The sequence below is a fragment of the Somniosus microcephalus genome, chromosome 11 (genome assembly GCF_052327205.1).
Source record: "Somniosus microcephalus isolate GS21.2 chromosome 11, FLI_Smic_1.0, whole genome shotgun sequence".
NCBI lineage: Eukaryota > Metazoa > Chordata > Chondrichthyes > Squaliformes > Somniosidae > Somniosus > Somniosus microcephalus.
The window spans coordinates 230,718,068-230,732,255 of NC_140997.1; the positions used below are offsets into that span (position 1 = coordinate 230,718,068).

The 14,188-nt window shown below is 46.6% G+C and overlaps 1 protein-coding gene across 1 annotated transcript in view; it reads left to right on the forward strand.

Moving 5' to 3' along the window:
* mgll (monoglyceride lipase) overlaps positions 1-14,188 on the forward strand; it is a 98,628-nt gene that overhangs the window by 60,476 nt on the left and 23,964 nt on the right. The window lies entirely within an intron of this gene.

A 14,188-nucleotide genomic window follows, 5' to 3' on the forward strand; every position in this document is an offset into this window, starting at 1 on the left:
CTCCCCCCAGATGACCTTCATGCAGTTCTTTTAGAACTCTTTCCCTTAACTTGGGAGGAATAATCACTCTTGTCCCGTACATCAAAGTACCATGGCAGACGGACAGCTGGTCTCGCCTTGCCGAGAATGCCGGTAACAGAGGATCACCACGTGTTGGCCATCCTTTCACTGTCACCTCGTAGACTCTGGACAGTGTCGGGTCGTTCCTGGTTTCTCTTTCAATACTTGCATTGGTGACTGGTAAACACTCGATGATGGTCGAATGAAATAACTCAACAGGGTCAACTTTCGTCGTTTCTTCTTCTTCAGGTAGTGGCAGGCGCGACAGCCCATCAGCGTTGCCATGCTGCTTCGTACCTTTGAATTCTATTTGATATTGATGTGCCCCTAGGAAAAGGGACCATCTCTGGAGACGCTGTGCTGTCATCACTGAAACACCCTTCTTAAGGTTAAAAATGGATACCAACGGCTGATGGTCTGTCAGAATTGTGAATTTTTGGCCCTGCAGGTAATGATTAAACTTCTTCACTCCCCATACAAGGCTGAGAGCCTCCCTATCGATCTGCGCATAGTTGCGCTCAGCGGAGGTCAATGATCTGGATGCAAACGCGACTGGCCTTTCCGTGCCATTTGGCAACTTGTGTGAGAGTACTGCCCCAATACCATATGGAGAAGCATCACAAGCCAACCGAATAGGCAGTGTCGGGTTGAAGTGAGCCAACACTTCCTCTGAGGTGATCAATTCTTTGCTTTTGCGAAATGCCTTCTTACAGTTTTTGCTCCATTCCCATGGTACCCCCTTCTGTAAAAGAGCGTTTAGCGGGTGCAGTACCGTGGATAGATTTGGTAGAAATTTATGGTAATAGTTAATCAATCCTAGAAACGACCTCAACTGAGAGACATTATCTGGAGCGGGAGCCTTTACAACTGCCTCTATCTTGTCAGGAGACTTATGAAGCCCCTCCCGGTCAATGACATGACCACAGTACGAGATCCGCTTCTGGAAGAACTCACATTTCTGCCGATTAACTCTAAGTCCATACTCTTTCAGTCTGTTGAGCACCAGTTCCAAGTTTGCGAGGTGTTCTTCATCACCATCACCTGTAATCAGAATATCGTCCAGGTAACATTGTGTGCCTGGAATCCCCTGTAATACCTGCTCCATGGCCCTCTGCCAAATTGCTGGAGCCGATGCCACTCCAAAAACCAGCCTATTGTACCAGTACAAACCTCGATGCGTGTTGATCGTGAGGTATTGGCGTGACTCTTCTTCAACCTCCATCTGCAAGTACGCCTGCACCAGGTCTATCTTGGTGAAGTGTTTCCCGCCAGACAACGAAGCAAAAATATCCTCAATCCGCGGAAGCGGATACTGCACCGTGTGAAGCACCGGATTAACGGTGATTTTGAAATCTCCACAGATGCGAACCTTCCCTGGTTCTCCTGGCTTGTTGCTCGAAGGACGTTTCATAACGGGAACAATGGGCGTAGCCCACTCACTCCAATCTACCTTAGACAGTACACCTGAACGTTCTAGCGCTTCCAGTTCCGCTTCTACAGTAGGTCGTATTGCATAGGGTACCGGTCTGGCTTAAAAAAAATTTGGGTGTGCATGTTCATCAATCTTGATTTTTGCCGTAATTCCTCTCAGTGTTCCCAGTCCCTGCTGGAACACCTCTTTAGCATCATCCAATATTTTGGACAATCGTTTAGGTTTGACATCTGTTTCCCCGGAATCTACCGTTAGTGCCTTCAAGGAGTGCCAGTCCATATTCATTTTCCTAATCCACTCCCGTCCCAGTAGTGGTGGACCTCCTTCAGGTAGCACATATAAGTCCATTACTTGGCTTTCTTCGCCCTTGTGGACCACTTTTACCTCTATCTTTCCGATGGGGTACACTCTTTGCCCCGTGTATGTTTTCAATATAATCTCCGTATCCCGTGGGGGAATATGTTGGAATAACCTTTTGTAATCTTTCTTATTCATGACCGTCAATGCCGATCCAGTGTCCAATTCCATCTTTACTTGGACTCCTGCTATCTGAAGGGTGACCCAAATTGTCTGGAGATCTGCATCCTTACCAACGTTGTGTACTCTTAAGCTACCCAGTTCATTACTGCTAGCGTCTGAATCTGACTTCTGTTCGGTCGAACTGTTCTTTGTCACCTTGTGTACCTTTATGTATTTTCCTTGCGGTGACTTTTTGTTGCTGGTCTTCTTTCCTGACCGGCATACTTTAGCTATGTGGCCAAGCCTGCCACACGTTCTGCATTCTTGGTTTTTAAACCAACACTGGTTCTGATCGTGCATTGTCTTTCCACAACGATAACATTTTACAGTACTCAAACCCAATTTATTTGTACTGAGTTCCGGTGACCGTAGCTGCATTACTGCCGTGCCTCTCGCTGCGGCTTCGTGTGCTGCTGCCATAGTGACCGCTTTCTCAAGCGTCAGCTCATTCTCCTCGAGCAGTCGCTTTTGTGTATCTTTTAATAAACCACACACAAATTTATCTCGTAGCGCCTCTGTCAGTCTCGTTCCAAACTGACAGTACTTTGCTAGCTTACGCAATTCCATTAAATATTCAGCATTGCTTTCATCCTTCAGCTGCCTTCTGCTGTAAAATTTAAATCGTTCCGCTAGCATCAGCGGCGTGGGGTTTAGATGATTTTTCAGGACAGTAACAATCTCCTCGAACGTCTTATCCGCCGGTTCATCTGGTGATAAAAGGTGTTTCAATTGCCCGTATGTCTTCACACTCATTAAGTTTAATAATGTTAGTGCTTTCTCTTCATCTGGGATTTTATTTGCTTTACAATAATTTTGTATGCGTTCTACATACATGGCCCAATCTTCGATGTCACTTTCAAAGGTATTAATGTTCCCATGTTTAGGCATCATTGCAATTTAATTTATTTTTATTTTTATCCAAGATGGCGGCTTCCCGCTCTTGTCTTCGTCCTCCGCCTACAAAATGGCGGTTTTCCTGCGCTTGGCGGTCTTCACCCGTCCCCCAACGCTGTCTCTGCTTCACCGCGGCTCTCGCGCCTTCAGTTGCCCCAGACGCTGCGCCTTTTTAGCCCGAATGCGGCCCGGCCCTTATCACCAGCCGCGATCGATGTCCCCGCGCTGCGCCTTTCGGCCCGAATGCGGCCTGGCCCTTATCTCCGGTGGCGATCGATCTCACCGCCCTTATTCCTCCGTCTTCCCTCCCCGTCTGTACAGACAACGCGGCCGACTTTCTGGCCGCGTCGCTGCCCGGCTTACCCACCACCGAGGAAGAAAGAAGATAGCTGACAGCCGCTGATGGAGGCTTCGAGTTCAGGATGTCTTCTGCACTCTGGTTTCTCGATGTCTGCCGCGCGCCGTGTCTTCCAGCAGGGTGATGAGGGTGGAAGCCTCTCTTCGACGTCCGTTCTGTGGACGAAGCCGCCGTGGATATAAACTGCCGCAGGGTAAGAATTGGACTCGTCGCCACTGTTAAGTCTGTGTGTTCTAGTTGTAATTACTAACACAGACTACAAGATTAAAGTTCAACAGGTCTTTACTGGTTGGAGGTCAGGACTATACTAAAATACAATATTACTACACAGTGCTTATATACCGGTGGTCACCACCGGTATTACGTATACAGCAGCCAGAGAAAGTAGTACATCTCTTAAGGTGGAACAGGTTACATACACCACAGGCCCTAGGATTTCAAACTGGGGTCCGCATGAGGAATGCAAGTGGAGGCCAGCGGGACTAGTGCCTGACTGAAACGGAAAGGGGGGAGAGTGTCGCACAGAGATCACTTTCCCAAGACAGAGAGGCTTCAGAATGCGGGCAGTATAAAATCGGCTGAAGTGGCTGGAGTTCTGTTTGAAATGCCCGGCTCGTCCGTGTTGAAGAGCAACAGTTAGTCTCAGGGGAAAGAAAAATCAATGTAAAACTATACAATGCAGACTCGGCAGGGATCCCAATTACTGACAGGATACAGTCGGATAGGATCAGTAAGAACTGAGCGATGGAGAGTCAACAAGGTTCCTTGGGAGAGGAGAGTTGGTTTTATTCCCAGGTTCCGCCCACATTCTGAATTTAATTCACACACGAGCTCCGACTATTAATTGTTTCTCCCTCCAATTAATGGTATCAATTAAAAAAAAATCAATTTTGTGTTCATCGGGTTGGGGACTGTTCGTTCTGTGAAATGGAGCACTTTCCATTTTAAACAATCAGTGTCGACATCAAACACTCCCAGAGCAGGTACAGCATGGGTTAGATACAGAGTAAAGCTCCCTCTACACTGTCGCATCAAACACTCCCCGGGCAGGTACAGCTTGGGTTAGATACAGAGTAAAGCTCCCTCTACACTGTCCCATCAAACACTCCTAGGGCAGGTACAGCATGGGTTAGATACAGAGTAAAGCTCCCTCTACACTGTCCCATCAAACACTCCTAGGGCAGGTACAGCATGGGTTAGATACAGAGTAAAGCTCCCTCTACACTGTCCCATCAAACACTCCCAGGGCAGGTACAGCACGAATTAGATACAGAGTAAAGCTCCCTCTACACTGTCGCATCAAACACTCCCAGGGCAGGTACAGCACGAATTAGATACAGAGTAAAGCTCCCTCTACACTGTCGCATCAAACACTCCCAGGGCAGGTACAGGATGGGTTGGATACAGAGTAAAGCTCCCTTTACACTGTCCCATCAAACACTCCCAGAGCAGGTACAGGATGGGTTGGATACAGAGTAAAGCTCCCTCTACACTGTCGCATCAAACACTCCCAGGGCAGGTACAGCACGAATTAGATACAGAATAAAGCTCCCTCTACACTGTCGCATCAAACACTCCCAGGGCAGGTACAGCACGAATTAGATACAGAATAAAGCTCCCTCTACACTGTCGCATCAAACACTCCCAGGGCAGGTACAGCACGAATTAGATACAGAGTAAAGCTCCCTCTACACTGTCGCATCAAACACTCCCAGGGCAGGTACAGCACGAATTAGATACAGAATAAAGCTCCCTCTACACTGTCGCATCAAACACTCCCAGGGCAGGTACAGCACGAATTAGATACAGAGTAAAGCTCCCTCTACACTGTCCCATCAAACACTCCCAGGGCAGGTACAGCACGGGTTAGATACAGAGTAAAGCTCCCTCTACACTGTCCCATCAAACACTCCCAGGGTAGATACAGCACGGGTTAGATACAGAGTAAAGCTCCCTCTACACTGTCGCATCAAACACTCCCAGGGCAGGTACAGCACGGGTTAGATACAGAGTAAAGCTCCCTCTACACTGTCCCATCAAACACTCCCAGGGCAGGTACAGCACGGGTTAGATACAGAGTAAAGCTCCCTCTACACTGTCGCATCAAACACTCCCAGGGCAGGTACAGCACGGGTTAGATACAGAGTAAAGCTCCCTCTACACTGTCGCATCAAACACTCCCAGGGCAGGTACAGCACGGGTTAGATACAGAGTAAAGCTCCCTCTACACTGTCCCATCAAACACTCCCAGGGCAGGTACAGCACGGGGTTAGATACAGAATAAAGCTCCCTCTACACTGTCCCATCAAACACTCCCAGGGCAGGTACAGCACGGGTTAGATACAGAGTAAAGCTCCCTCTACACTGTCGCATCAAACACTCCCAGGGCAGGTACAGCACGGGTTAGATACAGAGTAAAGCTCCCTCTACACTGTCGCATCAAACACTCCCAGGGCAGGTACAGCACGGGTTAGGTACAGAGTAAAGCTCCCTCTACACTGTCCCATCAAACACTCCCAGGGCAGGTACAGCATGGGTTAGATACAGAGTAAAGCTCCCTCTACACTGTCCCATCAAACACTCCCAGGGCAGGTACAGCACGAATTAGATACAGAATAAAGCTTCCTCTACACTGTCCCATCAAACACTCCCAGGGCAGGTACAGCACGGGTTAGATACAGAGTAAAGCTCCCTCTGCACTGCCCCATCAAACACTCCCAGGGCAGGTACAGCACGGGTTAGATACAGAGTAAAGCTCCCTCTGCACTGCCCCATCAAACACTCCCAGGGCAGGTACAGCACGGGTTAGATACAGAGTAAAGCTCCCTCTACACTGTCCCATCAAACACTCCCAGGGCAGGTACAGCACGGGTTAGATACAGAGTAAAGCTCCCTCTACACTGTCCCATTAAACACTCCCAGGGCAGGTACAGCACGGGTTAGATACAGAGTAAAGCTCCCTCTACACTGTCCCATCAAACACTCCCAGGACAGGTACAGTACGGGTTAGATACAGAGTAAAGCTCCCTCTGCACTGTCCCATCAAACACTCCCAGGGCAGGTACAGCACGGGTTAGATACAGAGTAAAGCTCCCTCTACACTGTCCCATCAAACACTCCCAGGGCAGGTACAGCACGGGTTAGATACAGAGTAAAGCTCCCTCTACACTGTCCCATCAAACACTCCCAGGGCAGGTACAGCACGGGTTAGATACAGAGTAAAGCTCCCTCTACACTGTCCCAACAAACACTCCCAGGGCAGGTACAGCATGGGTTAGATACAGAGTAAAGCTCCCTCTACACTGTCCCATCAAACACTCCCAGGGTAAAGGGTGCCGGGGGACGAATGTAAAAGCTGTGGACAAACCAACCCTGATCATCGTCACTCATCTCCAAGTGCTGGTTACAGAGTGGGTTTTACACATTCCCTTGTTCATAGAATTGTAGAATGAAGCAGCAGAGAAGGAGGCCTTTCGGCCCATCATGCCTGTGCTGGCCCTTTGAAAGAGCTATCCAATTAGTCCCGCTCCCCTGCTCATTTCCCCATAGCACTGCAAATTTTTCCTTTTCAAGGATTTATCCAATTCCATTTTGAAAGTTACTATTCAATCAGCTTCCATCGCCCTTTCAGGCAGTGCATTTCAGATCGTAAGAGCTCTTATAATCATAACATATTGTAAGACCATTGGCATCCGACACCAAATATGGTTGCAACAAAGTCCTTTTATTGTGTTTGACCAAGTCCAAACACACAGAATGTTTTTGAGCAATAGACATACCTAGAAATAAACACAATTACCCTGTTTCTCCCTGGGTAGAAACGTAATCTTCATCGATCTTTTCGATCCCAACTCTCTCTACAAATTGTGAAGGAAAGCTTAAGATCTTTATAGGTCTCCAGTCACGCACACTGTCCTTGCTGATTCATTATGGCGTGACAAGTGTAACTGTGAACAAGTCCCCCAGAAATGAGAGAGTTCCTTCAAAACACCAGATGCCAACCGGTTTACCATCCTGGCCGATTGTATCACTTCCTATCTCAAGACTGCCTTGGTCTCGTTTCACAATGTGGCCACAAAAATCAGTCAACAGGCACGGAACACACAACCTGCTACCCACATAGAAACATAGAAACATAGAAGATAGGAGCAGGAGTAGGCCATTCGGCCCCTCGAGCCTGCTCTGCCATTCAATGCGCTCATGGTTGATCATCCAAATTCAGTACCCTGTCCCTGCTTTCTACCCATACCCCTTGATCCCTTTAGCCTTAAGAAATATATCCAACTCCTTCTTCAATATATTTAATGAATTGGCCTCAACTGCCTTCTGTGGTAGAGAATTCCACAGGTTCACCACTCTCTGGGTGAAGAAATTCCTCCTCATCTCTGTCCTAAATGGCTTACCCCTTATCTTTAGACTGTGACCCCTGGTTCTGGACTCCCCCGCCATCGGGAACATCCTTCCTGCATCTAGTCTGTCTAGTCCTGTTAGAATTTTATAAGTTTCAATGAGGTCCCCTCTCATTCTTCTAAACTCCAGCGAGTATAGACCCAATCTCTCCTCATACGTCATTCCTGCCATCCCAGGTATCAGTCTGGTGAATCTTTGCTGCACTCTCTCCATGGCAAGAACATCCTTCCTCAGATAAGGCGACCAAAACTGCACACAATACTCAAGATGTGGTCTCACCAAGGCCCTGTACAACTGCAGCAAGACATCCTTGTTCCTGTACTCGATCCTCTCGCTATGAAGGCCAACATACCATTTACCTTCTTAACCGCCTGCTGCACCTGTATGCTTACCTTCAGCGACTGGTGCACAAGGACACCCAGGTCTCATTGCACTTCCCCTTCTTCCAATCTATTGCCGTTCAGATAATAATCTGCCTTCCTGTTTTTGCCACCGAAGTGGATAACCTCGCATTTATCCACATTATACTGCATCTGCCATGCATCTGCCCAATCACCCAACCTGTCCAAATCATACTGGAGTTTCTCGGCATTCTCTTTACAGCACACGCACCCACCCAGCTTTGTGTTGTCTGCAAACTTGGAGATATTACATCTAGTTCCCTCGTCTAGATCAGTAATATATATTGTGAATAGCTGGGGTCCTAGCACCGATCCCTACGGTACCCCACTAGTCACTGCCTGCCACTCGGAAAAAGACCCGTTAATTCCAACTCTTTGCTTTCTGTCTGCCAACCAGTTCTCTATCCAAGTCAATACCTTGCCCCCAATCCCATGTGCCTTAACTTTACACGCTAATCTCTTATGCAGGACCTTATCGAAAGCCTTCTGAAAGTCCAAATACACCACATCCACTGGTTCTCCCTTATCTATTCTACCAGTTACATCCTCAAAAAATTCCAGTAGATTAGTCAAGCACCTTTTGTAAATCCATGTTGACTTTGTCCAATCCTGTCACTGTTTTCCAAGTGCTCTGCTATTACATCTTTTATAATGGACTCTAGCATTTTCCCCACTACCGATGTCAGGCTTACCGGTCTGTAATTCCCTGTTTTCTCTCTACCACCTTTTTTGAATAGTGGGGTTACATTAGCTACCCTCCAATCCATGGGAACTGTTCCAGAGTCTATAGAAGTTTGGAAGATGACCAGCAATGCATCTACTATTTCTAGGGCCACTTCCTTAAGCACCCTAGGATGTAGATTGTCAGGCCCTGGGGATTTATCGGCCTTCAATCCCGTCAATTTCCCTAACACCATTTCCCTACAAATACTGATTTCTTTCAGTTCCTCCCTTTCATCAGACCCTATGTTCCCCTACATCTCTGGGAGGTTATTTGTGTCCTCCTTTGTGAAGACAGAACCAAAATATGTATTTCTTTGGTCTGCCATTTCTTTGTTCCCCATTATAAATTCCCCTGATTCTGACTGCAAGGGACCTACGCTTGACTTCACCAATCTTTTTCTCTTCACATATCTATAGACGCTTTTACAGTCAGTTTTTATGTTCCCTGCTAGCTTACTCTCATACTCTATTTTCCCCCTCTTAATTAATCCCTTTGTCGTCCTTTGCTGAATCCTAAACTGCTCCCAATCCTCAGGTTTGCTGCTTTTTCTGGCCAATTTATATGTCCTCTCCTTGGATCTTATGCTATCTCTAATTTCCCTTGTTAGCCACGGTTGAGCCATCTTTTTTGTTTTATTTTTATGCCAAACAGAGATGAACAAATTCTGTAGTTCATCCATGCGGTCTTTAAATGTTTGCCATTGCCTATCCACCATCAACCCTTTAAGTAACGTTCCCCAATCCATCCTACCCAACTCGCACCTCATACCATCATAGTTTCCTTTATTTAAATTCAGGACCCTAGTCTCTGAGTCAAATACTTCACTCTCCATCTTAATGAAGAATTCTATCATATTATGATCGCTCCGTCCCAAGGGGCCTTGCACAACAAGATTGCTAATTAATCCTTTCTCATTACATAATACCCAGCCTAAGATGGCCTGATCTCTGGTTGGTTCCTCGACATATTGGTTCAGGAAACCATCCTGTATACAATCCAGGAATTCCTCCTCCACAGTATTGTTTCTAATTTGGTTAGCCCAATCTATATGTAGATTAAAGTCACCCATGATAACTGCTGTGCCCTTATTGCACGCATCTCTAATTTCCCATTTAATGCCATCCCCAGCCTCAGCATTACTGCTTGGGGGTCTGTATACAACTCCCACTAATGTTTTCTGCCCCATGGTATTTCTCAGCTCTACCCATACAGATTCCACATCATCAGAGCTAATATCCTTCCTTACTATTGTGTTAATCTCCTCTTTAACCAGCAATGCTACCCCACCTCCTTTTCCTTTTTGCCTGTCTTTCCTGAATATTGAATACCCCTGGATGTTGAATTCCCAGCCTTGGTCACCCTGGAGCCATGTTTCCGCAATCCCAATCATATCATATCTGTTTACATCTATTTGCGCAGCTAATTCATCCACCTTATTACGAATGCTCCTCGTATTAAGACACAAAGCCTTCAGGCTTGTTTTTTTTCACATTCTTAGACCTTTTAGAATTATTATTTACTGTGGCCATGCACCTCAGCCGAAGCTAAATGGTACAGTCAGCTAAATCGTACCCTGACATATTAAATGCTCGGAATGAACAACTTTAACCATTTCATTATTTCTAGCTGCAGTACAAATCCACAAGCCATTTATAAGTAAAAAGAAAGCAAAAACCTCAATCATATGAGATTAAACCAAAACCTAATCTTGCGTGTATATATGTACACACGACTAGGGTATCTTACAACGCCTGGCTGCTGACTGCGTGTAGTGTTGGTGTGAGGGGGAGGTAAAGAACTGATGCTAAGAAGGTTAAACACAAAACCCAATGCAAATTGCTCAGATGGAATGGCTGATATTCACAGCGTGCTACGCACACGGGGAAAAGTAATGCCTTCAAACAGCCACATAGAATCATAGAGATTTTGCAGCATAGAAGGAGGCTGTTCAGCCCAGCATGCTTGTAAGAACATAAGAACATAAGAAATAGGAGCAGGAGTAGGCCAATCGGCCCCTCGAGCCTGCTCCGCCATTCAATAAGATCATGGCTGATCTGATCCTAACCGCCAATCTACTATCACAGAACCATCTCCTGAATCTAACAGAATTAGACACACGAAATAGGAGCAGGATCAGGCTACACGGCCCCTGGGCCCGCTCCGCGCAGGGCCATGTCCGATCCGAACCTAGACTCATGTCCAAATTCCTGCCCGCTCCCCGTAACCCTTAATTCCCTTTACTTCTAGGAAACTGTCTATTTCTGTTTTAAATTTATGTAATGATGTAGCTTCTACAGGTTTTTGGGGCAGCATATTCCATGGACCTACCACCCTCTGAGTGAAGTAGTGTGACGGCGCCAGTCAGTCCCTTTCCTAACCTCTAGATGGCACCTTCACTTGTTAGTTTCCTGTGTTAATTGTTCCTAGCTCTGTGTTAATTCTTAACGGCCTGTTAGCTGTTCATGGGTTTCACCTGGTTTCTTGGTATATAAGTTCTGTTGTTGTTTCACTCTTTGCTCAGTCCTCACTAGGGTGGACCAGGGAGTTAGTCTTGACAATGTCCTCTGTCTTGACTAGGTGCTCTGTGTGACTAGCCTTTGCTCTATGGCAGCTTGCCTTCACAAGCTGGCTGCCATAGTTCTTTCGAGCTATGTATCTAAGTCTGTGTTCTAGTTCTCTCGAGCTATGTACCTAAGTTTGTGTTCTAGTTCTCTCGAGCTATGTATCTAAGTCTGTGTTCTTGTCTCTGGATTTAAGATGTATTTAAGTCTGTTGTTTTGTTAAGTTGCTTGTCTTGGTAAGGTGCTGTTTGGACTAGCGTGTTGCTATGTGGGAGCCGTTGGGATCTTGTCTTGAGCTTTGCATTGATAAGCCGATTACCCTTGGGGTAGCTTGTCTGGAGTTTAGCCTCGGCAAGCCGGTTGCCCCTTGTGGTAGCTTGTCGCAAGCTCAGTATAGACAAGTGGGCTTCCTCATGGAAGCTGTCCTGAGTTCCTATCTTGACTAGCTGTCTTGTAACTTGTCTCTAGTTCTTATGTATGCTTATGTTTCTGTCTCGAGTTCTCTTGTCTCTAGTTGTTAATGTATATTGCTGTGTCCCTTGTGTTAATCTAGTTATGTGTAAATCTAGTAAAGTTCAAACAAAGTACGGTATATGTGTCTCTTGTCTGGTTTCTGCACTTGGGTCCAGAACCTACCTTGTCCGGAGAGCACGGCCTCGTATTTATACGGCCCCGTGGCTCCCCAACCCTGACAAGTAGTTCCTCCTCATCTCAGTTTTGCCAGCTCTCCGGAAAGGACCACCCACCTCAACCCAAATCACCCAGCCCCTTCCCCATACCTGCTTTAATATTCCATTTTTCATATATTTATCGACTTTCCTTCTAGAAACTATTACGAATTCCTCCGTGTAAGGAACATTTCTCCAACCCGAGCCCCTTAGTTCTTTCGACGCCGATCTTAAATTTTTGTTCTCTAGTTGCCAATTCACCCAACAGTGGAAATAGCCTTTCCCGATTTACCTCATCAGAACCTTTTGCGCATCGCACACAAAGCTAATAGCTTCACTGCAATGTTTTCCAGAGGAATCACAGATTACAGCCTCTCAGCGAGACCAGTTCATTAAAGTGTAAATTGGAGCGAGACAATTTCAGGCAGCACCTGTGAATGAACTGCCAGCGTGTGACAGCCTAACACTAACCGCCCGAAGCTCTTTAATTCCGATCCCAATATAGATTTATGCCTCGACTGTGTTAATCCTCAGAGAACTGACGCTCTATTTTTTGTGGATTTGTGCATTATGCTGGTAGGGTTGAGATGAAGAGGGAGGGGGTGGGATGAGGCTCGTGTGGAGCATAAACACCAGCATAGACCTCAATTGGCCTGGTTCAGTGCTATAAATTCCATGTAATTCTATGTAATCCTTAAAGGGGAAAGGGGCTTGGAAGAGGGAAGGAGCCGAGTGGAGATCTAATCCATTCCAACAGCAATCTTAAGAAAGGCGTGCATTATATCGTGCCTTACCATTCCCTCGCAAATTTTGCAAAGTGTTTGAGATGCAGCAGATGACTTTGAAGTGCAGCGACTGTTTGTTATGTAGGCAAATGAGGCAGAAAATTTGTGCACAGCAGGATCCCACCAGCAGCCGCAGGGACCGGGTGACCTTATTTTTATTTAGAAACATAGAAGATAGGAGCAGGAGTAGGCCATTTGGCCCCTCGAGCCTGTTCTGCCATTTAATGAGATCATGGCTGATCATCCAAATTCAGTACCCTGTCCCTGCCTTCTCCCCATATCCCTTGATCTCTTTAGCCTTAAGTAATATATCTAACTCCTTCTTGAATATATTTAATGAACTGGCCTCCACCGCCCTCTGTGGCAGAGAATTCCACAGGTTCACCACTCTCTGGGTGAAGAAATTCCTCCTCATCTCAGTCCTAAATGGCTTATCCCTTATCCTTAGACTGTGACCCCTGGTTCTGGACTCCCCGACCAGCGGGAACATCCTTCCTGCGTCTAGTCCTGTTAGAATTTTATAAGTTTCAATGAGATCCCCTCTCATTCTTCTAAACTCCAGCGAGGGTCTCGTCGATTTGCGGGAGGAATGTTGGCCAGGGCACTCGCTTGCTCATCTTCAAATACTGCCACAGGGTCTTCAACGCTCACCTGAACCGAGCATTAATGGCACCTCCAACAGTGCAGCACTCCCTCGGTACAGTCATTGCTCCTTTATAAGCCGGCACGAGTACCAAATGGGAAACCATTTTATTTTTGTTACGGGCAAACACTGCACGATGTTCTGTGATGTGAACGACAGCATTGCAAGGTGCGGGCAAAATACTTACCTAACGAGTGGTGGCAATGCCCCTTTAAGAAAAATAAGGCTGACCTCTTTGCCTTTGAATCAGCGGATATAGTTGTGTTGCAGTGTCGTATTTAAGGAAAGAAAGACTTGCATTTATATAGCGCAGTTCACGACCATTGGATTTCCCAAAGTGCTTTACATAAGTACTTTTTGAAGTGTAGTCACTGTTGTAATGTAGGAAACGCGGCAGCCAATGTGCACACAGCAAGCTCCCACAAACAGCCATGTGATAATAAGCAGATAATCTGTTTTTTAGTGATGTTGATTGAGGGATAAATATTGGCCAGGACATCAGAGATAACTCCCCTGCTCTTCTTCAAAATAGTGCCGTGGAATCTTTTACATCCACCTGAGAGAGCAGACGTGGCCCGGTTTAACTTCTCATCCGAAAGATGGCACCTGCGACAGCACAGCACAGCACTCCCTCAGTACCGCACTGAAACATCAACCTGGATTTTGTGCTCCTGTCGCTGGAGTGGGACTTGAACCCACAACCTTCTGACGGCGAGGCTTGGGCGCTACCCAC